Source organism: Octopus sinensis, linkage group LG11 (assembly GCF_006345805.1).
Source record: "Octopus sinensis linkage group LG11, ASM634580v1, whole genome shotgun sequence".
NCBI lineage: Eukaryota > Metazoa > Mollusca > Cephalopoda > Octopoda > Octopodidae > Octopus > Octopus sinensis.
Window position 1 is genome coordinate 42,613,057 of NC_043007.1, and position 24,304 is coordinate 42,637,360.

Consider the following 24,304-nt stretch of genomic DNA (forward strand, 5'->3'; position numbering starts at 1 on the left):
AGATTACCCAGATAGATAGCTGCAATCAAGAAAGGTCAATTAACTGCCTATTTACAGCACCAATATATAGTCAATAAATATACTTTTAACTACACTTTTGTTAATGAATGGACACTTTCAAGTCTACACCTACTTATAGTATTTAATATAATGCAAGTTACTTGACCTGTTAAAAATAGCAACCAAACCTTCCTCAAATCACACTCCACAATCTTTAATAAAGAAAAGATGCATTAGATAATGTAGTCCTGGACATACAACCAAAAAGCTAGGATGGTCATGGCTGGAATCCTTTTGATCATATGTCTGCTTGATTAGAGTTGATCTGGGCTAGGGTCCCTGTTGGTCAAGAGTGACCATGCATCTGCACATGTGCAGTCTTAAGGAAAGACTAGCAGTTACCAATTCATGCAAGTCTCCCTTCTCCATGCCACCAATTTTTCTCCAAAAGAAAGGCCACTGACTTAGGCCAATACAGCTTGACACCATTCTTATTACAGGTATTGCTACTAGAATGCATGAAGCAGAACAAATACTGCAAAATATTTTGCCTGTTTCACGAACAGTTTCACCAATCCACTACCCTGGATTGATACTTTTTATAAACCCCAAAATGATGAAAGTGAAGTTGACCTCGCCAGGATTTGAACTCAGAGAACAGTCAAACTAAATATCATGAAGCAACCTATCTAAAGCTCTATCAACTCTATCCAGACCTGGGTTAAGCCACAACTTAGTACAGTAATAACCACTGATGACAGTATATGAACCAATCAGCTAGCATCTGGAAAGCTTTCTATTCAATCTGTTGAAATCTCTCTTCATCAAGTGGAATTTCTCAGTAAACTATCTCCAGTCTTTAAATTAGAGATTATAAAGTTTCAATTGAGAAGATAGACAACTGCTTCAGAAATTTAGGACAGTTGACTGCAACAGACAAAATGACTATTCAACTGTTTACCAACATAGAATGATTCTAATTCTGTTCTCACTTACAAGGATGCATAAGGTTGATTAGTGTTCATTTTCAATTCTGTGGTGTTAAATGCAAGAGTGATACTGAACAGGATGGTAGTTTACTGAATGTAGCTTTTCATTGAGTGGAATTGGGATTGAGCTCAGTCCTGCAAGCCAACAGACGCCTCATTTGTCAATTCTACATGCTACATTGTTCATAGTGTTGAGTCTGACCTTTGTAGCAACACGGATGCATTCATGTGATACCTCAGCTTACTAGGAATAACAATAAAATGGCTCTCAAACCACATCCACTCTCTTTAAAAAAAAAGAAAGACAATAGATTATGTGGCCCTATGACTCCAAAAAACAAATGGGATGGACAAAGCTAGAAAGCTTTTGCTCAAAGATTTGCTTGATTAGGATAGACTTCAAGCTAAACAAGTAGAATTTAGAGCTAGGTAGACTAATTTCCCTGACCAAAGTAACACAATGCTTCGGTGACAAGATATAGACAGCCAGCCAAATTGCCCAGTACCCTGAGGGGAGAAAGTGTTATTTTTTTAACACTTTCTATTCCTGCTCAGCTATCTCAATAAGCTATACTTGAAATAGGTTGACTCCAGTTTTCATCAACTTTTCATTTGACATAAAAATAAACTACAACAAGCAATACAATTTACAACAGAAGGTAAATGTGAAGCAAACTTACAAACAAAATGATAGTGAGTGTGCTCCAGCAAGGCTGTAACCATTTGATTTAAACTAACTAAATGAAACTAAGTGAAACATGAAACTAAATTCAACAAAAACAAAAATTTATTTGCTTCTATAACAACAACATCAATAAGACTACAATTTATTAGTCTAAAGCATCATGCAAGAGAAACAGTTCCGTTACCATTGCCAGAAATATGCACCAATTTGGACATTTCAACCCAAGGGCAACATATTCAACACCTGTAAGTTAATAGAAAAACCAACCTTTAATTCATTACATCATATCAAATTCCTTCAGATGTCTTTTAAAAGAATATATAAAATGCAATCTTGAGAGACTGATGAGTAGTTCCACAATATTTAAGCAGATGAACAAATTTCACCCAGGATAGGATTCCAGTCTTTATAACAAGTCATAAAACAGTCGTGTGTTTCTACAAGTGAGGTATCCTGTACAGAGACTCATCAAAGATCACACAAAGGATGTGAGCTAAAAACAAAGAAGTTAGTAATCTTAATCTTAGTTTTTCAAACATTCTAACTTTACAAAAAGATGCCAATGTCAGAGCCTTTAAGTGTCTACTCAACCTGCTAGAAATAGTAAATAATCCTCACAAATCACACCTTACCAATCATTAAGAAAGACAGGTTAATGGAATGACAAATTGAATACTTTTGATCATAAGTCTGCTCAATCAGCCATGACCTGAGATCAAAAAACAACAACCCTTACAAAATAATGTATAAGCATTGTCAGAAAACCTGTCACCTGATTTCAATAGCCAAAATGAACTGAGGCAATGTAAAATTAAATAGTCCACTAATCATTTTATCCTTACAGAATAATAGTTTCTAATTTGGGCACAAGACCAGCAATCTTAGGAGGTTATTGGTCAATACCATTAACCTCAGTGTTAGAGTGGTATCTTATTTCATCAACCCCACTGATTGATGAGAGACAAAGTTATCCTTGGCAGTATTTGTACTCAGAAAAAGGTGACAGAAAAACCGCAAAGCAATTTTTCCAACACCTTAATGATTTTTGCCAATCCACCATCCTTACAGAAATGGAATGTGATCATTTCTATCACTATTTTGTCATACTGGCTTACAGTGCATTTACACAAAACATATCGTATCTATAAACTTTTGACATTTTTTAACTATTAGTTAGTTAGTCTGATGAATAATGTGAGGTGTTGGTTGACACTTTAGTATAGCCTCATGAGCAATCCTATGGCATACCAGACGACAATTAAAAAAAACTAGATGCAATCTATAGAGCCTTTTTTTCTTGTTATACCATATCTCTACCTAGTTGAGGGCAAGACTGCACACTCAAATAAGCAGTAATAAATAAGTATAGGGTGCAGTGTGAGAGCCCAGAAATGCATTATCTCCACAGTCCAGTTTATTTCTACACACCTGTGGATTCTGCCGCAGCCATGGAAACGCAGACAAGAGAGACTTCAAACATTTTAGATTCTTTCTAGACTGGTGGAGACAGCTGGCCAAGTAAATAGGACACTGGGTTAAAAATTTATACTCTGTCATCCAACTATTTTATGGCCTCAAAGCATTAAACTCTCAAAAGCTCAGCAGATCTATGTGTAAGTATGTATCACATTGTTGAAACAACTCACAACTGTAAGCACCAATAATAATATAACATTGATGGGATTATCATTAACTTCACTTTCAGTGCTGAGTTAAACTCCTCCTGGGCTTGGAGAGAGATAGGTTCCACTGCCAAATTTATCTGATCCAGATACAATATATGAAATTGTTGATATTGTAGTTTAGCTCCAAATCAACCCTAATTGAGTTGACCTTTGATCGAAGACACTTAAGCCATGTTTATGCTTGTTTTTTCAGACAGTAGTGTACCATAGACTATATTATCCAATGCGTCATTTCTTTTTAAGATGGTATGGTTTGGTTTGTAGGAGATTTTAATCATTATTTCTAGCAACTAAATTTTCCTCAATGATCATGTTTAAGACCCCATCATAGAGCTGAGGAGAATCTCAACATTCTTATTGATTATGGAACTTGCCACCAGCATCTCACTGAATGATAAGGCTAACTATTATACAGTCACTGTGATTAATATCCTGTTTGAATTCTAACCGGAATACAATGGGTAACTGGAATACATGGGTAATTGGGATACATGGGTAGACTGGAATACATAGGTGATTAAGAAGTCCAAGAAGATTGCAGCTCTGAAGAGAAGGATTGAGAAAGAAATATTTATATAAAGGGGTTCAGAGCTGAGCTATAATGAGAGAAAAAATGTCAGAAAGAGAACAGAAGGAGGCGCATAAAAGAGATTTATGTTCAGGCAATATGTAGTCAGTATGTTCAAAAAACAAAAATCATTGTCATTATAGCAAAAGAAACAGAAGCACTCAGTGGTTGATTGGTGGAAGATTTAAGTCTGAGTAAATGAAATAAATGAATGTGAAAAGGTAGGCGAAATGTCACTGGAAATTAGCTGCCTGGTATCTGTAAGAGATTAATCTGAAAGTAGAATGGTCTAATAAGTCTATTAAGTCACTGACTCACTATTTAAATTACCAGCTGCAGTTGACTCATAGCAAGAGAAGGATATAGACTGATCAGACATGATGAATGAAGATTGGAATGAAAATGAACAAGTTAGAGCTACTGGGTTTTATAAGGTCTTGCATTCTGGACAGAACAAGTTCAAACAAGCAAAACAAAAGTAAATATCAAGGGTATTATGGAATTTTAACAACAGATGTTGCCTAGAACAAAATGAGTGCAAGGTAAGCAGCTACAAAATAAACCTATAACAGAAACATATAAAATAAAGAAGAAAAAAAAACCTCATAAATTTAATGCTTATTCTTATTGTATCTGAGATTACAATGGATTTAAAGGAAATATCAGATAAACTAACAAGGATTATCTCGAGATTTTTTTTTTTTCACATTTATTCTATCTGTGAGGCTTTACAGTGGGGCAAAGTTACAGAGTGAGTTATAATGTTGCAGTTAGGGAATTTACAGTTTTATAGTATTTCAGCAACGCCTCACATATCCCAAATTTATTTTATATCACAATTTTGTTGTACAGTTAGTTACAAGGTATCCAGTGGGCTAAAACACAGCTTCACTGCACTTCTGATGAGAATGACAACAAAAAGTTCATAAATCCAATGCAAAACAAATATTTCAAAGGATTTTGTTGGTAAAAGCGTTTATTTTTTTTTAGCTTTTTCACCACTATTTATATTCTCCACTGAACTACATCAATAAAACAATATAAACACACATACATAAACATTATATATTTATGCAGGCATGGCTGTATGGTAAGAGATTTGCTCTGGGTTCAGTGTTCAGTCCCACTGCATGGCATCACTGACAATTGTCTTCTGCTATAGTTCTGTGTCAACCAAAGCTTTATGAATGGACCTGGTAGATGGAAATTAAAAGAAGCTAGCAGTGTGTGTGTGTGTGCACGTGCACATATGCGTATGTATGTGTGTGTTATCCAGCCACTATATATTTATATAGATGATTCTTTGTGATTTTTATATCAACATAAACTAGTTGAAAGGAATATTTCCTTTTAAAGTTTTCTTCATTTTCCAACAGAGGAGAAAAACAGTTTTTCTTTTTCTATTTTGGTATATGTAAAGCTTAGAGTGAACCAAAAGAGGTCATTGTTATGTGTGTGACATCAGTGAATTCAAACATCTTGCCTTCAGTGCTGCAGCAGTACTAAAGGTCATTTGGTGGAGAATAGCCAATAATATTGATTCTTGTAGTTGACTGGTACTTGTTTTATCAACCCCCGAAGAAGGAAATTTGAACTTGGAATATAAAGTGACTTAACTAAACATCACAAGGCATTTTGTCCTACAATCTATTGATCCTGCAAATCTACTGCAGTACTAATGTTACTACCCACATATATATACAGATGGCTGTGTGATAAGAAGCTTGCTTCCCAACTTTGTTGTCTTGGGTTCAGTCCAAATGCATGGCATCTTAAGCAAATGTCTTCTACTATAGCCCTAAGCAAACCAAAACCTTATGAATGGATTCAGTAGACAAACTGAAAGAAGCCTGTTGTGTGTTGTGTGTGTGTGCACACATTTGTCTTTTCTTGTCTTGACATCATGTAGTGTTTGTAAAATGATTGTCAGTCATACAAGCAGTATCATTCTTTTCCAGAATTCTGCAAGAACATGTCTGGCCACAAGGAAATATCTTGCTTGGATGCAAGTGAGGGCATCTGACTATAGAGAAAATCTGCTTCAATAAACTCTATCTAACCTATGTAATCATGGAAAAGGGGACATTAAAACAATGGTTTTTATGAAGTACAATGACTGTGAGGTAACAGTACTGAACTACTGACTGGAAAAGAATAATACAAGCCTTATTACAACCATTATGTTGTTCTTAAATATACACTCTTACATTGCTTTTCTTGATTCAGTTTGCTTTAACTGTAACTAAGTGCCACTCTCACTAAATAGTTGAATAATTAGTAATAGGAGAAACAAGCAGACATTAAATATATGGTGCACTATCGAAGTTTACAGAGTCCTTTGTTCCGCCCTAGAAAGGAAAGTGAATGTAGGTAAAAACTAATAGTATAATTCATAATTTCCTTGTCTTGATCCTCGGTGACTCCTGACGTAAGTATAAAAGAGTGGTTCTCAACCATTTTTTACCTATGGACTCCTTTATTTCCTATTTTTATTAGGGTGGACGCTCGTGGTTATTTGATGCTTCAAAGAAACCTTATTGTATATTTATAATTGAATATTATAAGGAATTGTGTAAAAAATTATTAAAATATTTTGTGTATTGTGAAAGTATAACCAATTTATTACACATAAATTTTAAGAACAAAATCTTATACGGGCCCTTAAGTGTCATACGGACCCTGGTTGAGAACTACTGGCATAAAGGATGAGTAGAACAGCTAGGCTGTCTCAGTAGGCTGCAGAAAGCAGAGAATGAAACTTAATACATCTAAAACTAGCCATAACAGGTGGAGAAAGGGTGAAGGAGTTTTTAAAAGATACTTAACTTTTTTAATGCTAATTTATCTGATATTGTTCATACTAAAGTGTTTGTATTTAAATTAAAATCTCAAACAAAATCTCATAACATGAAACTTCATTTGTTCAACATTGAGATAGTATATATATATATTCCAAGTTAGATATTTATTACTAAACCTCTCGTAAATCTTAACTATACAGAAAAAATAATTGAATACGCAAACAGTATATTCATTAGGATTTTGTCTTGCAAGGATTAAAGATAAGAAAAGACATGCCTAATGTAGGAACCTTGAATATTCTTTCCTACTCTAGGCACAAGGTCCGAAATTTTGTGGGGAGGGGCCAGTCGATTAGATCGACCCAGTACTCAACTGGTACTCTATCGACTTCTAAAGGATGAAAGGCAAAGTCGAACTCGGCGGAATTTGAACTCAGAACGTAAAGACAGACGAAATACCTATTTCTTTACTACCCACAAGGAGCTAAACACAGAGAGGACAAACAAGGGCAGACAAACGGGTTAAGTTGATTATATCGACACCAGTGCGTAACTGGTACTTATCTAATCGACCCCGAAAGGATGAAAGGCAAAGTCGACCTCGGCGGAATTTGAACTCAAAATGTAACAGCAGACGAAATATGGCTACGCATTTCGCACGGCGTGCTAACGTTTCTAGACAAATAGGGTTGGTTGAGTATGAGCTTCAGTAGTGTAACAAAGGCATATCACTTCTGGTCTATGAAGCATTGAAGACGAATAGGAAAATCTTTGTCGACTATCATGATTTTAAAACATATCAGATTCTAATGAACTAACTCCAAATCATGGCTAAATCCATTAAAAAAGAGCAAACTTAAAAAGCAAAAAGAAAACAAAAATCTGAATGTGTACAATTATAAAGATGCAAAATAGCAACATGGATAAGGAAGGTGCTGAGATAGTAAATTGATGGTTCAGAAGTTCATGTTTTCAAATTCACTACAGACGTTTCCCTATGTATATGTGCAGGGCACTATTATGTGCACCATAACTCGTTTGAAAACGGTGAAAGAGGAAACAAAAAAGCAGCAATGAGTCCAATAAAGAAAGCAATAAAAGCCAAAATTTACATGCACAGCATAAAACACGAAACGACAGGGAAAAAGTCAGGTGGAAGAAAGGCACGTCAAAACTAGTGTTGACAAATTTCGTAAAGCATAGAATATTTGAAGGATGCAAGGTCTTGACAACTAACAACTGACACGAGTCGTTTGTTCCATGCTTTGACAATTCAAAGGGTGCAAAAATGTTTCTGAAAGTTACGGGTGCTGCGATATTTTTGATTTTGTATGTACATAGGCAGTACAAATATTGAATTCAAAAAGATGGCCAAAGTTGTTGTCGGAAAGCTGGTTGATAATCTAGTGGGATTTGATGATCAGCTGCTAAGCATCAAAGCTTGAGTGTATCGATGATCAGAGAAGCAAGATACTCAAATATAGTAACTGAATATAGTAGTATTATAGAATATAAAAAAAGACTCCGCCGGTTACGACGACGAGGGTCCCAGCTGATACGATCAACGGAACAGCTTGCTCGTGAAATTAACGTGCAAATGGCTGAGCATTCCACAGACACGTGTACCCTTAACGTAGTTCTCGGGGATAATCAGCGTGACACAGAGAGTGACAAGGCTGACCCTTTGAAATACAAGTACAACTCATTTTTGCCAGCTGAGTGGACTGGAGCAACGTGAAATAAAGTGTCTTGCTCAAAGACACAACGCGTCGCCGGGAATCGAACTCACAACCTTACGATCATGAGCCGAATGCCCTAACCACTAAGCCACGCGCCCTCACCATTATAGAATATAGTATTCGTTTAGTTGGGCGTCTCTAGACAGCTTCCTGTAGATCGATATCGTGGACAAAATGACTTAATCAGTAAAACAACGAGCAAAATACGTGATATTTGATTATGTTTTGAGTTCGAATCCTGCTCAGGTTGATTTTGCCTTTCATCTTTCTGAGGTTGCATAAAATCCAACACCGGTCAAGCAACTAGAGTCGATATAATCGAATATGCCCTTGAAGATGACACACCAGCATATATGATTTTCATTCATGCCTGCCTACACACGCGCGTGCGCGTACTTTTGTTGGTAAGTACATTATATGAATAAATATAAATACATCTACATAAACTGGTATGTATGTGTACACCCATACTAACATATGCACTGCAAGTATTCATTACAGAGAGAGAGAGAGAGAGAGAGAGAGAGATTCCTATTCAAACACGATAAACACAAAACCATATAAATGAAAATACACACAGAAATGAACACACACAAACACAAATAATATACATACACACAACGCATACATACATAGTTACACAAACAGGCAAACGTACAAGCAAAATCAAACGCATGAACACACACACACACACACTAACACATAAACTCACATGTACAACAAAATTGTCACGTTCACAAACACGCACACACATAACATACATACACACACACGCACACACATACATCTCACTCACCAAATTCACTTACACATATGTATGTACGTATATTACTTGTACTGAGACGTTGCTGCCCGAATTTACAGGTTAAAATACAATACAGAGATGATAGCATAAAACTACTACAAATAAAAAGCCTAAAAGCTGTAAATCAATAACTTCTTTAAAAAAAAAAAAAAGTAAACGAATGAAATGCGTAATAAAAAAAAAGAAAAACAACCCAATAGGTAAACTTTAATTAGTGTGAACGAAAAAAGTGAAAGATAGTGGGGGCGGTCGTTGATTGTATTCTGTGTATACTAGTGTGACATATGGCAGGAACAGTAGTATTCTAACAGCTGAAGGCAAATGGAGGCAAACTTGACTGAAATGTTTACTGACGATGTAGTTGTTATTATTATTATTATTCATGAGAGAAAAAGGTGAAACAATTAGATCAATGGGTGCAGTTTGGAAATACCTATTACCACTTCATAGGGGAAAGAAAATAGTACGAAATGGGGTTGAAGAATGTAAAAAAATACGAAGTTTTAAACACCAACTGTTGGATTCTTTATAACAGACACATGCATGCATACATACATACATACCTAAACACACACACATATACATAGCTATACATACATATAAACACACACATTATACGTATATGTATATATACACACATACATATATATATATATATACACACACACATATATATATATACACACACACATATATATATATACACACACACATATATATATATACACACACACATATATATATACACACACACATATATATATATACACACACACATATATATATATACACACACACATATATATATACACACACATATATATATACACACATATATATACACACACATATATATACACACACACATACATATCTATATGCAAACATATATACATATATATATATATATACTAGCAGCATAGCCCGGCGTTGCCCGGGTATGTAAGAGCCCCTAGTAGGCAACGACTAATCCCAATCTAGTCCTTTCCCTCTAGGGAACGAAGGCGCATGTGTAGCTTGCAATGTCTTCTCACTTTAAAGGGGAAAATGCCTTTCAACTAGTTTATGTGGATATAAAAATCAGGAAGAATCATCAATATATAGTGGATGGATAACACACACATATATATAATTTCAAAATTCCTGTTGTATGTACTAAACCAAAGCTAAAAATATGAAAGGTGAAAAAAAAATTCATGTCCTCTTCCTTTCTGCACGAGTTAGGGATGACTATTCCTAAACTGCACCAATCTATAAATGATAAACAAAAGTGTGTCAAAGGGCTATGACAAAGTATAACTCATAGAGCAAATTGATTGATCTGATCATTCGATGAACGAAATAAAAATAATAAAGATACAGTCAGTCAGTCAATAAATGTGTCAAAAAGTAATCTAGCAAGCAGTACTGGAATTGTCCTTTAGCAATCAGGAATACTCTGTCAAATGTAATGCTTATTCATTCACGTTGCTTTCAATTAATTATGCATTATTATTGTAGTTTTAAGTGTTTGATGATGTACTCTCTCTTTTACTTGTTTCAGTCATTTGACTGCGGCCATGCTGGAGCACCGCCTTTAATCGAGCAATTCAACCCCAGGACTTATTCTTTTGTAAGCCCAGTACTTATTCTATCGGTCTCTTTTGCCGAACCGCTAAGGGATGGGGATGTAAACACACCAGCATCGGTTGTCAAGCAATGCTAGGGGGACAAACACAGACACACAAACACACACACATGCACATATATATATATACGACGGGCTTCTTTCAGTTGGTCCGAGGCTATAGTAGAAGACACTTGCCCAAGGTGCCACGCAGTGGGACTGAACCCGGAACCATGTGGTTGGTAAACAAACTACTTACCACACAGCCACTCCTGCACCTATGGTAATTTATGTGGTAATTTATTTTTAGAATGACACTGAAGGATAGGTGTGAGAGGCCAGATTTGCCCAGTTTGAACATAAAGCAGGTATGGCCAGTTTAAATGCTAAGGGGATAAATATGTGTACCAGTAATATAAGTTGTTCTAATAGCTAAGTAGAAAATACAACTTTCTTAAATAAAAAGGATATTGGGGCTAGAAAAGAAATCATACATCATTTATTTATACATTAATCAAATGAATACACACCTAGATATGGTGTATGTGTGAATATATGTGTGCATGTGAGTATACATCTGTGTACCTTCAAACATAAGTAGGAAGTAAATATACATACATACATGTGTGTGTATATGTGTATATGTGTGCATGTGTGAGTATGTGTGTGTGCAAGGTATATATTGAATTTGACATGCTCTACTGATAAAGTGCCAAGGAAAGAAGAAAAAACACCAAATTAAAGTAGATACATAGTATAATAAGGCAGTGTAAATAGTGATTACATGTCTGTGAATGCAGGTGATTGCATGTGTATGCATGCACATGCGCATGTAGTAACAGAGATGTGTTCATACCACAGAATGTTTGTGTCCATAAATGAAAACAGAGATGTGTGTATGCGTACAAAACCAATAAAGGTAATGTTATATGTATGCAAAAACACCAGTAAAAGAAGTGTGTGTGTGTGTGTACTAGCAGCAGTGCACTGCAGTCATCAGTACATATTGACTAGTCACTGAATGTATATTGGATGATGGCTATATTATTCTGTGTTGAGAGCTATATAGCATACAGAGATAGATACAAGAATGTTGTTGAGTATCTATAGTGATACATGATACAGATAAAATCAACTGCTCATTTAAGTAAACATTTCAATCCAAAAGAAAAATTCAATACCTTCCAATGTCTGACCAAGTAAATAGAATAACGACCATACTATGGTTAACAAGATATAGGTGATTCAGTTCCCTTCAGAAATAATTATTCATTCCTGTTTACATAATTATTATCATTATTTTTACATCAGCTTTCCATGTTGTCATGAGTTGGATGGCTAGGTAGGATCCAACAGGCCAGAGAACCACATCTTATTCCAGCGCTTTAGTTTTGCTATGGTTTCTATAGCTGGATGCCCTTCTGAGCACCAACTACTTTACAGAGTGCATTAGGTTGGTGTGTTTTTCTTTTTAAAGGCAATTTCACCAGCATTAGTGAGGTTGCTGCATAACTCACAAGACTAAAGACCTTCTTCATCTGAGAGGGAGAATAGGCAATAGAATAGCCACTTTATGTTAGGTTACTATATGATGAGAGGAGTCAGAACAGGTTTGTTGCAGAGAAGATTCACAGTTACTTCACATTTTACATAAGTGAATGAAGGTGACAGGAGAGGTGCCACAAAGTAATGTCGTGATGATCAGGTGCCAAAGCAAACCCACAAGTGTTTGCTCTGACATGTCCAAGAAGGTGACAGAAGAGAGCATAGAGACAAGAATCAGCAAGAGTGGGAAATGTTGCAAGAGTATAATGGGAGAGTGGAAGACAATAAATATGAGTGAATGAACGATAAGAATTATGGGTCGATGTCAATTAGGAATAGATCAGAGGTGAGAAAATGGTGACTGGCAGTACAAAAATGATATGAAATGGTTTGTAATGTATATATGTATGTGTGTGTGTGTGTATATATATATATATATATATATATATATATATATATATATATACACATACATACACACACACACACACATATATAAATAATAAAAGCAGGAATGGTTGTGCAGTAAGAAGTTTGCTTCCCAACCACATGGTTCCAGGCTCAGTCCCACTACAAGACACCTTAGGCAAGTGTCTTCAATTATAGCCTCAGGCCAACCAAAGCCTTGTGAGGATTTGGTAGACAGAAACTGAAAGAAGTCCACCATATGTGTGTGTGTTTGTCCTCCCACCCATCACTGCTTGACAACAGTTGTTGGTATGTTTACGTCCCTGATTCTAGAGTAAATTTATTTGACTAAAACCCTTCAAGGCAGTGCTCCAGCATGGCCGCAGTCAAATGACTGAAAGAATAATATATATATATATACGAGATCTGATGAATAAGTATCCGGACTGGTGCTATAAAAACAAAACTACAACACATACCAATTTGACATTTAATCTCGTTCAAAGTAGTCTCCTTCGGAAGCCACACACTTAATCCAGCACTGTTTCAATCAATGGAAACATTCCTGGAATTCATTTTCTGGGATAATCAGCAGATGCCTTGTCGCATTCACTTTGATTTCCTTGGCATCCTAAAATCTTCTTCCTTTCAAGCAGGATTTGATTTTTTGGAAAAAGGAAAAAGTCACAAGGGGCAAGATCTGGGGGATACAGTTTCTGTCAGACCTGGGGAATGCTGTGCCTAGCCAAAAACTGCTACACAAGTCGCGCTGAACGGGCAAGTGCATTGTCAGCTGAAAGCAGTTTTGCCACAAACTTGGCAGACATGCATCTCATACCCAAATCTTCATTGAGAATGGACTGAACTGAACTGTAACTAATTTGCACATCCTCTGATAACTCACAGATGGTGACTTGAAGATTTCCCCTCACAGCTGCATGCACATCTGCAATGTTTTTCTCAGTTCTGTTGGTTGCAGGTCTCCCAGAACGGTCATCACAACCGATATTTTTTCAGTTCATACACTCCTCTCCATAGACTTTCTGCAGCATCGCATAGGCCTCTGAGCAAGTACTGCCAAGCTTTTGGCAAAATTTGATACAGATTCATGGTCAATGTGATGATCACACGCTACACACATTCCTTCCAAGCACTGCTGTACACAATAGAAGTGAGCTAGGACATTAAAACAATGCACATGCACAGCAGAGTTCAAGGTCAATCTGTACCAAACAGCTTCACTCTGCTTTATTACTATGGCAACTGTCCGGATACTTATTGATGAGACCACATATATATATATATATATATATATATACACTCTTTACTCTTTAACTTGTTTCAGTCATTTGACTGCAGCCATGTCAGAGCACTGTTTTAAAAGGGTTTTTTTGTTGAAGAAATTGACCCCCAGGACTTTCTAAAGCAAGTACTTATTCTATCAGTGTCTTTTGTTGACCTGATAAGTTACGGGGACATAAACACCCCAGCACTGGTTGTGAAGCAGTGGCAGGGGGACAAGCACAGACACAAACATGACAGGCTTCTTTCAGTTTCCATCTACCAAATCCACTCACAGGGCTTTGGTCGGCCTGGAGCAATAGAAAAAGACACTTTCCCAAGGTGCCACCCAGTGGTACTTAATATTATTTAAAGACAAAGTACTCAATACATAGTAGTAGAGTGGATGTATTTATTTGAAAAAACAATGATTCTTACAAGATGAGCCCCATTTCCTTCACTAACTGAAAGTGTCATGGCTTTATACACACACACACACACACGGACATATACATATGGTTATACTATTTTAGGCTGAAGCTATTTGCATCCAAGTTTCACAATTGAAGAAGAGAAACTGTGTCACAATATACAAGCATTACAATATACAAGCAAAAATGTTTGTAAATACATTGGGGCATAATTAGTCATCAAGATCCAATTGATTGCCAGTAAAAAAAAAATTAGAAAATGCATAAAATACACAAAGCATTGTTGGAGCAATTTAATGTGACGATCTTTCAGAATCTGGTTAATCTATTGTGTACGAAATAAACTATCTCAGCCAGTTGGTATTTGGAAATTCCTTGATAAATATTGATGAATGTGTCTGAAAGAATTTGCTAACTGCAATCTTTTGTTCAAAATTGCAAAAGGAAAAGATTGTTATAGAATGAAGACAAAGACCACACCTTCCAGAATCATTAATGTAGAGCGGAGCAATAAATTTTATAATTATTAATATTATCATCCTTTAAATGCCAAATATATCTGGAAAGTGAGGTGGCAAGTTATCTTTCTAAGTATCAGAATGAATATATATGTTGTGAGAAGCCTATATAACTTTTCTGGTTTTGTTTTCAATGGACTGTTCATTTTGAATTACCATACAATGGCTGCTGTTAAGGAGTTCCTCAATATATTCAAAAAGTTAGATTTATAGTTCACAGTAGATATGAATCTAAATATAGTTAGATATAACTCTAGATTTAGGTACTTGTAAAAACTGCCCCTACAGTAAATCTAATGAGAAAGTGCAGCATAATGGAATAAATTCCATCCTCCACTACCTACAACAAGCCTTAAAAACTTGGTAAATAATATTGGATAACCAGTTTAATTTGAAGAATCCTTTAACTGTGCTTTTATTTTTACAATGAGGTAAATGTTACCAATGAAAGAAAAAAGATATCTATTATTGTTTTTATATACACCCACACTAAAACCTCTAGGTGATTGCACACAGTATTAAAAACAGCAAACCCAGACTCTAAAATCACACTCCACAATCTTAAAAAATAGGAAACTCATTGGATAATGAATGTAGTTATACATACTAATAAGAGGTGTGGTCAAAGCTGAAATACCTTCAATCACAGATTTCTTTTGTCAGGGCTGACATCAGACTAAACAACAACACCCATACAATAGTGCTACTGTATGAATATATGATATGATCTTTTTCGTAAATGTATGCTTTTGAGTTAGTATTTGTGTACAGTGAGATAATTGAAGATGAAACTGATTGAACCCTGTGATAGATAACTGCAACTAATATTTTATTAAGTATGTATTGATAATGGTAGGTCTTCCTGACTTAGTTGATTAGGTGGTGAAAAGACTAACATAGACAGTATAATGTGTGTTTGAAATCCCCCCCTCTCTCTCTCTCTCTATATATATATATATATATATATACACACACACACACACACACACACTATCATCATCATCGTTTAGCGTCCGTTTTCCATGCTAGCATGGGTTGGACGGTTCTACTGGGGTCTGTGAAGCCAGAAGGCTTCATCAGGCCCAGTCAAATCTGGCAGTGTTTCTACGGCTGGATGCCCTTCCTAACACCAACCACTCCGTGAGTGTAGTGGGTGCTTTTTACGTGCCACCCACACAGGTGCCAGACAGAGCTGGCAAACGGCCACGAACGGATGGTGCTTTTTATTTGCCACCGGCACGGGGGCCAGGCGAGGCTGGCAACAGACACGAACAGATGGTGCTTTTTACATGCCACCGGCACGAGGCCAGTCGGGGCGGCGATGGTAACGGAAGGTTCTCTTACATGCCACTGGCACTGGTAACACATCTGCAATTTCCATTCATCGATTTCGATTCTGATCCTCACTTGCCTCAACAGGTCTTCACAAGTAGAGGTCTTCACACACACACACACTATATATATATATATATATATATATATCGGAAGGTTTGGAGATGATGTACAGGTATTATATATTAGAAAAATTGAGGTAATCAGATCAGATGGTTCATATTTGTAGATATTTATTTATATATTACATTTTTTACATATATATCATATCATTCGGATTAGCGCTTGCTCCCATTCTAGTGGGTTTTCAAATCAAATCAGTTGTGGGTAGTTTGAACCTTTTTATAGTTTCGTAGTAGTGGGTGAGGAGGAAGTGAGACAGAGAGAAAATATGTGTGTATGTGTGTGTGTGTGTGTGTGGTGTGTGTGTGTGTGTGCGTGTGTGTGTGTGTGTGCGCGCATTTATATCTGAGAGTGAAGAAGTGTTATTTCCGTTGGTCTGCTGGACCCCCTGTGGTTTTATAAGAACTTTGGCCGTCCATTTCAATGTCACTGAGTGTGTGTTGTGCATAGGTTGGCCTGGCAAATGTCATTTGGGATCACACTTTCTATGATCATTCTGTGGAGGTGTGTGTGGTGTGTGTCTCTGTGTGTCTGTGTGTGTTTTTGTGTGTGTGTGTGTGTGTGTGTGCGTGTGTGTGTGTGTGTGCGCGCATTTATATCTGAGAGTGAAGAAGTGTTATTTCCGTTGGTCTGCTGGACCCCCTGTGGTTTTATAAGAACTTTGGCCGTCCATTTCAATGTCACTGAGTGTGTGTTGTGCATAGGTTGGCCTGGCAAATGTCATTTGGGATCACACTTTCTATGATCATTCTGTGGAGGTGTGTGTGTGTGTGTGTCTCTGTGTGTCTGTGTGTGTTTTTGTGTGTGTGTGTGTGTGTGTTTGTGTGTGTATGTGTGTGTGTGTCTGTGTGTTTGGAGAAGGGGAGAGAGACAAAAAGAGAAAAGGGAAAATAAAAATAATAATAATAAAAATAAAAAATTAAAAAAATTAAAAAAATAAAATAAAATAAAATAAACTTCCTCCTCACCCACTACTACGAAACTATAAAAAGGTTCAAACTACCCACAACTGATTTGATTTGAAAACCCACTAGAATGGGAGCAAGCGCTAATCCGAATGATATGATATATATGTAAAAAATGTAATATATAAATAAATATCTACAAATATGAACCATCTGATCTGATTACCTCAATTTTTCTAATATATATATATATATATATATACACACACACACACATTATATATATATATATATATATATATATATGAAAGTATGAACAGGCAAACAATTAGTATCAGTTTAGATCATGACAAAAATTTAAACATAATTGCTGAATTGTTACAATAGAATATATCATAAGAAATAAGGAAGTAAGGTGTGACAATAGTCTCATACAGCTGTTTCAGGTATAGCTGTGCATATGGTGCTTTTTTCCCTGATAAGATAAGCATTTAACAGCATTCTATTCCATCTTTTTAATTCCTTACTTATTATGATTTATTATACTGTAACAACTGAGCAATTATGTTTAAATATATAAATGCCATGTTCTAAATTGATGCTAGTTGTATGCCTATCCATACGTTCATTCTACTGTACCAGCTCAATGATAAACCACTGGTAGCCATTCATTGCTAGGCTGCTGCGGTTTTAGTTGCGGTTCAAAAGTCAACTTGAGCACTTCTGTACCTATCAGTACCTCATTAGATGCAATATTACCCGAATTCTGTAAATATAAGATTCAGAACATACAGCTAACCGACAATTTCTAGAGTATAACCAGAGTATCATCAGAGGTAAATAAACAACCAGCTGGAGGTCTATATGTAAATTAATATATAGTTTACTTTTAAAATGTATTCAGTTTCTTTCTAAAGTGAAGTTGATTGTTTGATATAGAGTATCATGTGTGTGTGCGAGAGAGAGAGTATGTGGAGGAAAAGGCACAATTCTTCATATAGTGACTGAGCAGTTTTAGCACTGTTGAGAATCGTAAGACTATTCGACAATTTCCAACAAAAATGAAATTGCAAGTAAGAACTGTACCCCTAATTACCTCGATAACAATCCTATACTCTGCACATGTACAGAGTATCATATGAGCATACGCATGTATTTGTGTATAAGGAAGCAGAGAGGGAAGTTATAATCATATATATATATATATTATATATATATATATATATATATATGTTTGTATTCCACTTGCCTTCGTCTTTTGTTTATTTCCGTAAACCTGCCTTCGTCTTTTGTCTATTTTCATAAAGCTTCCCGTTATATATATATATATATATATATATATACACACACACACACTATATTGAAAGAAGTGCGGATATTGACTACTAGTCAATGTATATATGTAAACGTGTAAGCTATAATTTGATAAAGCTAAATTTGCGCGCATACGCACATGCACTAATAGTAAATGTTGACAAAAATGGACGGTTTTTGTTGTTTTTTTTTCTTTTTACTAAAAACTGTCATCTTTAGTTTTATATCTTATGAGCTACCTCCTTCATAAATACCCATATAGAAACATATTCACAAGTATATAGGGATTCTTTGTTGAGAGAGTGTTTGTCGTCGTCTTCGATGTTGATTTTTAGCCCCAATTCAACCCTGATCGTGAAACTGACTCATTTATAGATGGGAGTTTGCTTGACCAGGAATTTCATCAGCTGTAAGCTTAAATAACTTAACGATGGCTTCCAAACCTTGTCTAGTTGACACGATAAGATAGATTATTTATTTATTTATAACATAGCTTCCTGAAACTAAAGACAAAACAGCCGACATTTCAAAATCAACTTTTCAAAGAACGAACCACAAAGCCAACAACCACTTTATAAAGTTAAGTCAGATATACTTAGGCATTACCTGCGTGTAGAACAAAAAAGTTTAGTCAATATTAAGAAATGGAGCTACTACTTACTAATAGCGTTATAGCCTCACCTATCGTGCTATGAACTTAAAGGTAGTCATTTACCTACATTAACACCACCACCACCACCACCACTAGGTGTGTACTAATTGTTTGGTGTTTAGACTGACAATTTCTTTATAAAGAATCCAGAGTAAAAAATAAAAAGGTGAGCTTAACTGATGTGTAATATAAATATTAACAAAAACACCTTCAAAGTCTAGAACTAAGTCTTTCAATGTGTCCCCTATTTGTTTGTTTAGGGATTTGGGGGATAAGGCTGAAGGTTGTGAATTGTTGGACATGTGACTGCTATTTCTAACAGGTCTATATAAACACAACTTACTGGCTCGATTACTGCTTGTTATTGACGATGAGGGTGATGCTGCTGATGATGACAACGGTCTTAATTGAACAAACTTATCAAAAGACGTCCCGGTATATCAGTGATTACATCATAGTCTGATGTATCTGCCACCACCCACATTTTTTTTTTCAAACAACAACGTGCGAGTTTTGGCTTCTATTTCTAGCAGGTCGGTTCACTGCGTAGAGGCGCCCTTCGCTGTCTTGTGGACGTTGATGATGCTAGACGTTGACAGCAACTAGTTACCTATATTTCATCAGGTGAACCGCCCAACAAAAAGACCGACAGAGGAAGATAGGCATACAAAAGGGATTAGTGGTATTTTGAATTTGAAATCACGACTGATCGATGATATATCAAAGCTGTTATACATACATTTATGTGTCTAGGCAAGTAAAAAGGTATAGATGTGTGTGTGTGTGTGGTGTGTGTGTGTGTGTGTGTGTGTGTGGTGTGTGTGTGTGTGTGTGCGCGTGCACACGCCTGCGTGTACTTTAATATCTAGTATCCTTGAAATGGACATGTGTGTGTGTATATATATATATATATTATATATATATATATATATATATAAGGTATCAAACTATTGATTTTAAACAGAGATAGACCTATATACAATCGTCGCTGACTGCAGAAGCTTGACGTCGTGTGTATGTACGTGCGTGAGAGAGAGAGAGAGAGAGAGAGAGAGAGTGTGTGTGTGTGTGTGTGTGTGTGAGTGTTTACTCAAGTATCCATAGTCAGATGATGGTAGTGGGTCATAATATCGTTAGCAACATGTCACAACATCACTGATAAAAAAGCCAAATGGCATAATTACAACTGCTGAGTCGTCTAATCAGTGCAAAGATGAACAGGAGCTGGGAATGTAAAACGGTGAGATGTGATGGAGATAAGGGAGACTTCAACATATACCATAACAATACAGATTAGAACATCACTATGTTTTGCACTGTCTGTATGTGTGTATGCATGAGGTATGTGTGTGTATGTACACAGACATGTATAAATATATACAATATATATATATGCACACATAAACACACACATATATGTTTATATGTATGTTTGTTGTTACATATTTGAATATCTCTTGATATGAATATGCATGCTCATACACACATACCTTGCATATAAACACACCACATACATCCCATATATAAATGTGTGTGTGTATAAGTATAAATAATTGTGTCTCAGAAAATTAAAAAAAGGTGGGTTGGAAATAAACAATCTCACTAATTTCTACAGTGATTACTGTAAAATAACAAGGGAAGATACAAAAGTAAAATGGAAATTCTGCTTGCTAAAACTTTCTGAGAACATCATCAGCATTACTCCTTCAACTAATACTTTGAAATAAATTTTATAACATAATTTATGGAATAAGGCCACAGAAACGGTGCTGCAGTCATTTGTGGGACTTTTGATCTAACAGTTAATGAAAAAAGATCATCACTGACTCATTCCATAAAGAAAGGAAAACTCGCTGTTTTCAGAGTCCTGTAATGAAACAGCCAGTTTGATGATATGGGGTAGATCCATAAAAAGTGAACATTAGCAAAATTTGCCACCATACACTTGTGGTTTCAATGGTAAGGCTGCAACAGTGAAGTACTAAGAAACAAGCCAGCCTCTCCTTAACAACAGGCAGCATAAGTGGTTTATAGATGACGTAGGTCAAGGAGAAGCAGATTGGAAGTCCAAAGTATTGTTTTCTGATGAGAACAAGTTTTATATCCAGTTCAGAAACCAAGGTCAAATAATTTTGAAGATGGCTGGAGCAGCACAGAACATAGCTGCTTGAGGTCTAGCATCAAATCCCTGCACTCAGTGATGGTTAAGAGTACTGTATCATATGAAGTATTGAAACAGTATCTCTTAAGAGTCACTGGCAATGCAATGATCTACCAAGAGGTCATGGAGCACTTCATACCTCCATCAGCTGTTAAGCTGCTTGATGTCTTGGAATTTCTGTTCCAGCAGGATTTGGTACCTGCACACAATAGAGCATTCTGGAAATATTTTCACTGCATCAATAACAACAGAATTTTCTTGGTTGCATTTAAGCACACTTTTCTCTCTCCCAACCCCCATCCATCCCTGGTATGTTCCTGTCATTTTATATTTAATCCCTCATGGCTAACTGGTATTATAACAAGACTTTATGAGAATTTCTTTCGATGTCAAGTAGTTTAAGAAACATCTAGATGCCCCAAAAGGTTGTCTTAAGGTAAATATATGTATATTTTCTTAATATATACGTATGTGTACACATGTATTGTATCTATGTATCTATTTGTATGTATTTGAAGAATTGAATGAGTACACACCCACAATTATATATATATATATATATATATATATATATATATATATATATAGAGAGAGAGAGAGAGAGAGAGAGAGAGAAAAGTAGATTGTATGATGCTTGTTCATGAACGGCTATACTCCATGGTAGTGAGACATGGGCTCTGAATGTGGAGGACATGCGTAGACTGGTGTGGAATGCTCTGCTGGATGTGCAACATCAGTGTGAATGAATGGCAAAGCATAACAGCATTGAGAGAAAAGTTGGGCATAAGAGGAATTAAATGTGGCGTTCAGGAGAGAAGACTATGTTGGTTTGGACATGTGATGCATATGAAAGAAGACAGCTGTATAAGGTAGTGCCGATCATTGAAGGTGGTTGGTAGCAGTGGGAGAGGGAGGCCCAGGAAGACATGGGATGAAATAGTGAGAACCAATCTTAGGTTGCTAGGGCTCATGGAGGAAATGACAATGGACCGAGATATCTGACACTATGAGATTCTAGAGAAGACCCACTCATGTCAGCATAACTGAGTGATAAAAGCGTTGTGTTCCGCCTGCACACAGCAATAAAATTTTCACATACCCTATCTCTAGAATCCAAACTACATCTCTCCCAAACTGTATCTTTTCTCTTCCTCGCATTTCCTCTTCATATGCTATGATTTTCTCCCACTCCCCATCCTTACCCGCACTGCTCTGTTCACTGTATTGCTGCTTTCCCATCCCCCTCTTTATACCCAGGTTCTCACCAATTACTGAAATCCCCACCCCCAAATCGCACCTTCTTGGTAATACCTGGTCACATATATTATATCCCTGTACCCCTGTACCTTGAGAGCAAGCCCTGACAATTGCCACCATTTATCTCTCTCTTCCTAAATCTACCATTCCATCTATGCTCTGAACCCCATTCCTTGTGAGTAAACCCTGGCACTTCACCATTATCTCTCTCCTGCTCTCTCTTGCACTCTTGTTGTCTCCCATTCTCTCTCTCTCTCTCTTTCCCTTGCTCTTCTCTCTTGCTGGGTAACCATGTATCTCCTTTAGAGCAACACACCCATTTCTTGTTACCACTCTTTCCCTCTCGTTCTCTCTCTTTCTTTCCCACTGTCTTCCTCTCTCTCTCCCTCTCTATCTCTCTTGGTTGGGTAACCATGTACCTCCTCCATAGCAAGACATCTATTTCTGCCTCTCTGTCTCTCCGTTATACTCTAATCTTCCATCATCTGACTCAAGATCCCCTCCTCTAAGGCCCCCTCCCCTCTCAAAACTCCTTGTCTTGCAAGTTACTAGGTGATCCTGCCAGTGCTGGTGCCACATAAAAAGCACTCAGTCCACTCTACAGGGTGGTCAATGTTAGGCAGAACATCCAACTGTAAAAGCCAGGCCAAAACAGACACAGTTGCCTGGTGTAGTCTTCTACTTGGCCAGTTCTAGTGCATGCAATCCTAAATTAAGTACCAATAAAATCTAGGGTTGAGGAGGGTGAGTTATGGGTGAGAAATTTGTTGAACTTTGTTTAATAAGTTAAATCCTATATTTAATATACCTATATTATTGCCAGTGCCGCCTCGACTGGCCTCCGTGCTGGTGGCACATAAAAAGCACCATCCGACCATGGCCGTTTGCCAGCCCCATCTGGCACCTGTGCAGGTGGCACATAAAAAGGACCCACTACACTCACGGAGTGGTTGGCTTAAGGAAGGGCATGTACCTTTGCATGTCGTTTAAGTCCTCCTACCGAATACACTCTCTTCCACATGCCCGACAGATATGATTAGTATGGTGCGTTACACCACCACCAGTGGCCAGGTTGTCACTCATCTGTCTCGTTTTATGACTACGAAGATGACTCATACACACATTATTTAACAGGCTTCTTTCAGTTTCTGTCTACCAAATCCACTCACAAAGCTTTGATCAGCTTTGTTGAAGATACTTGCCCAAGGTGCCACGTAGTGGGAAGCAAACTCCTTATTAACAGCCATGGCTGCACCTGTCTTCTTTAAAAACGGAAAAAGATTTGTGTTTGTTTCTAGGGGAAGGTATGAACAAATTTTTTAAAACCTTACATGAAGTTTCTCAAGTTTATGGATCCTATTCTTTTAAACATATCATTGAAACTGCACAATAATTCTTCCAAAATGTATATGCCTTAAATGTTGAACACCAGTTTTCAGAAATTCAATAAAATTTACATGTTTATCTTTGTCTCCTTGGCTTGAATGAATATCAGCCAT

General features: G+C 36.6%; 1 protein-coding gene across 8 annotated transcripts in view; it reads right to left on the minus strand.

Annotated features, from left to right (window-relative positions):
* LOC115217364 (A-agglutinin anchorage subunit) overlaps positions 1 to 24,304 on the minus strand; it is a 145,618-nt gene that overhangs the window by 94,902 nt on the left and 26,412 nt on the right. Inside the window, exon 2 of one of the 8 annotated variants that reach the window (XM_029787033.2) lies at positions 1,859 to 1,917. The exons of the other annotated variants lie outside the window; for them this stretch is intronic. The gene's annotated coding sequence lies outside the window, so the exon portion shown is untranslated. The remainder of the gene's footprint in view (positions 1 to 1,858; positions 1,918 to 24,304) is intronic. 8 annotated transcript variants of the gene reach the window in all.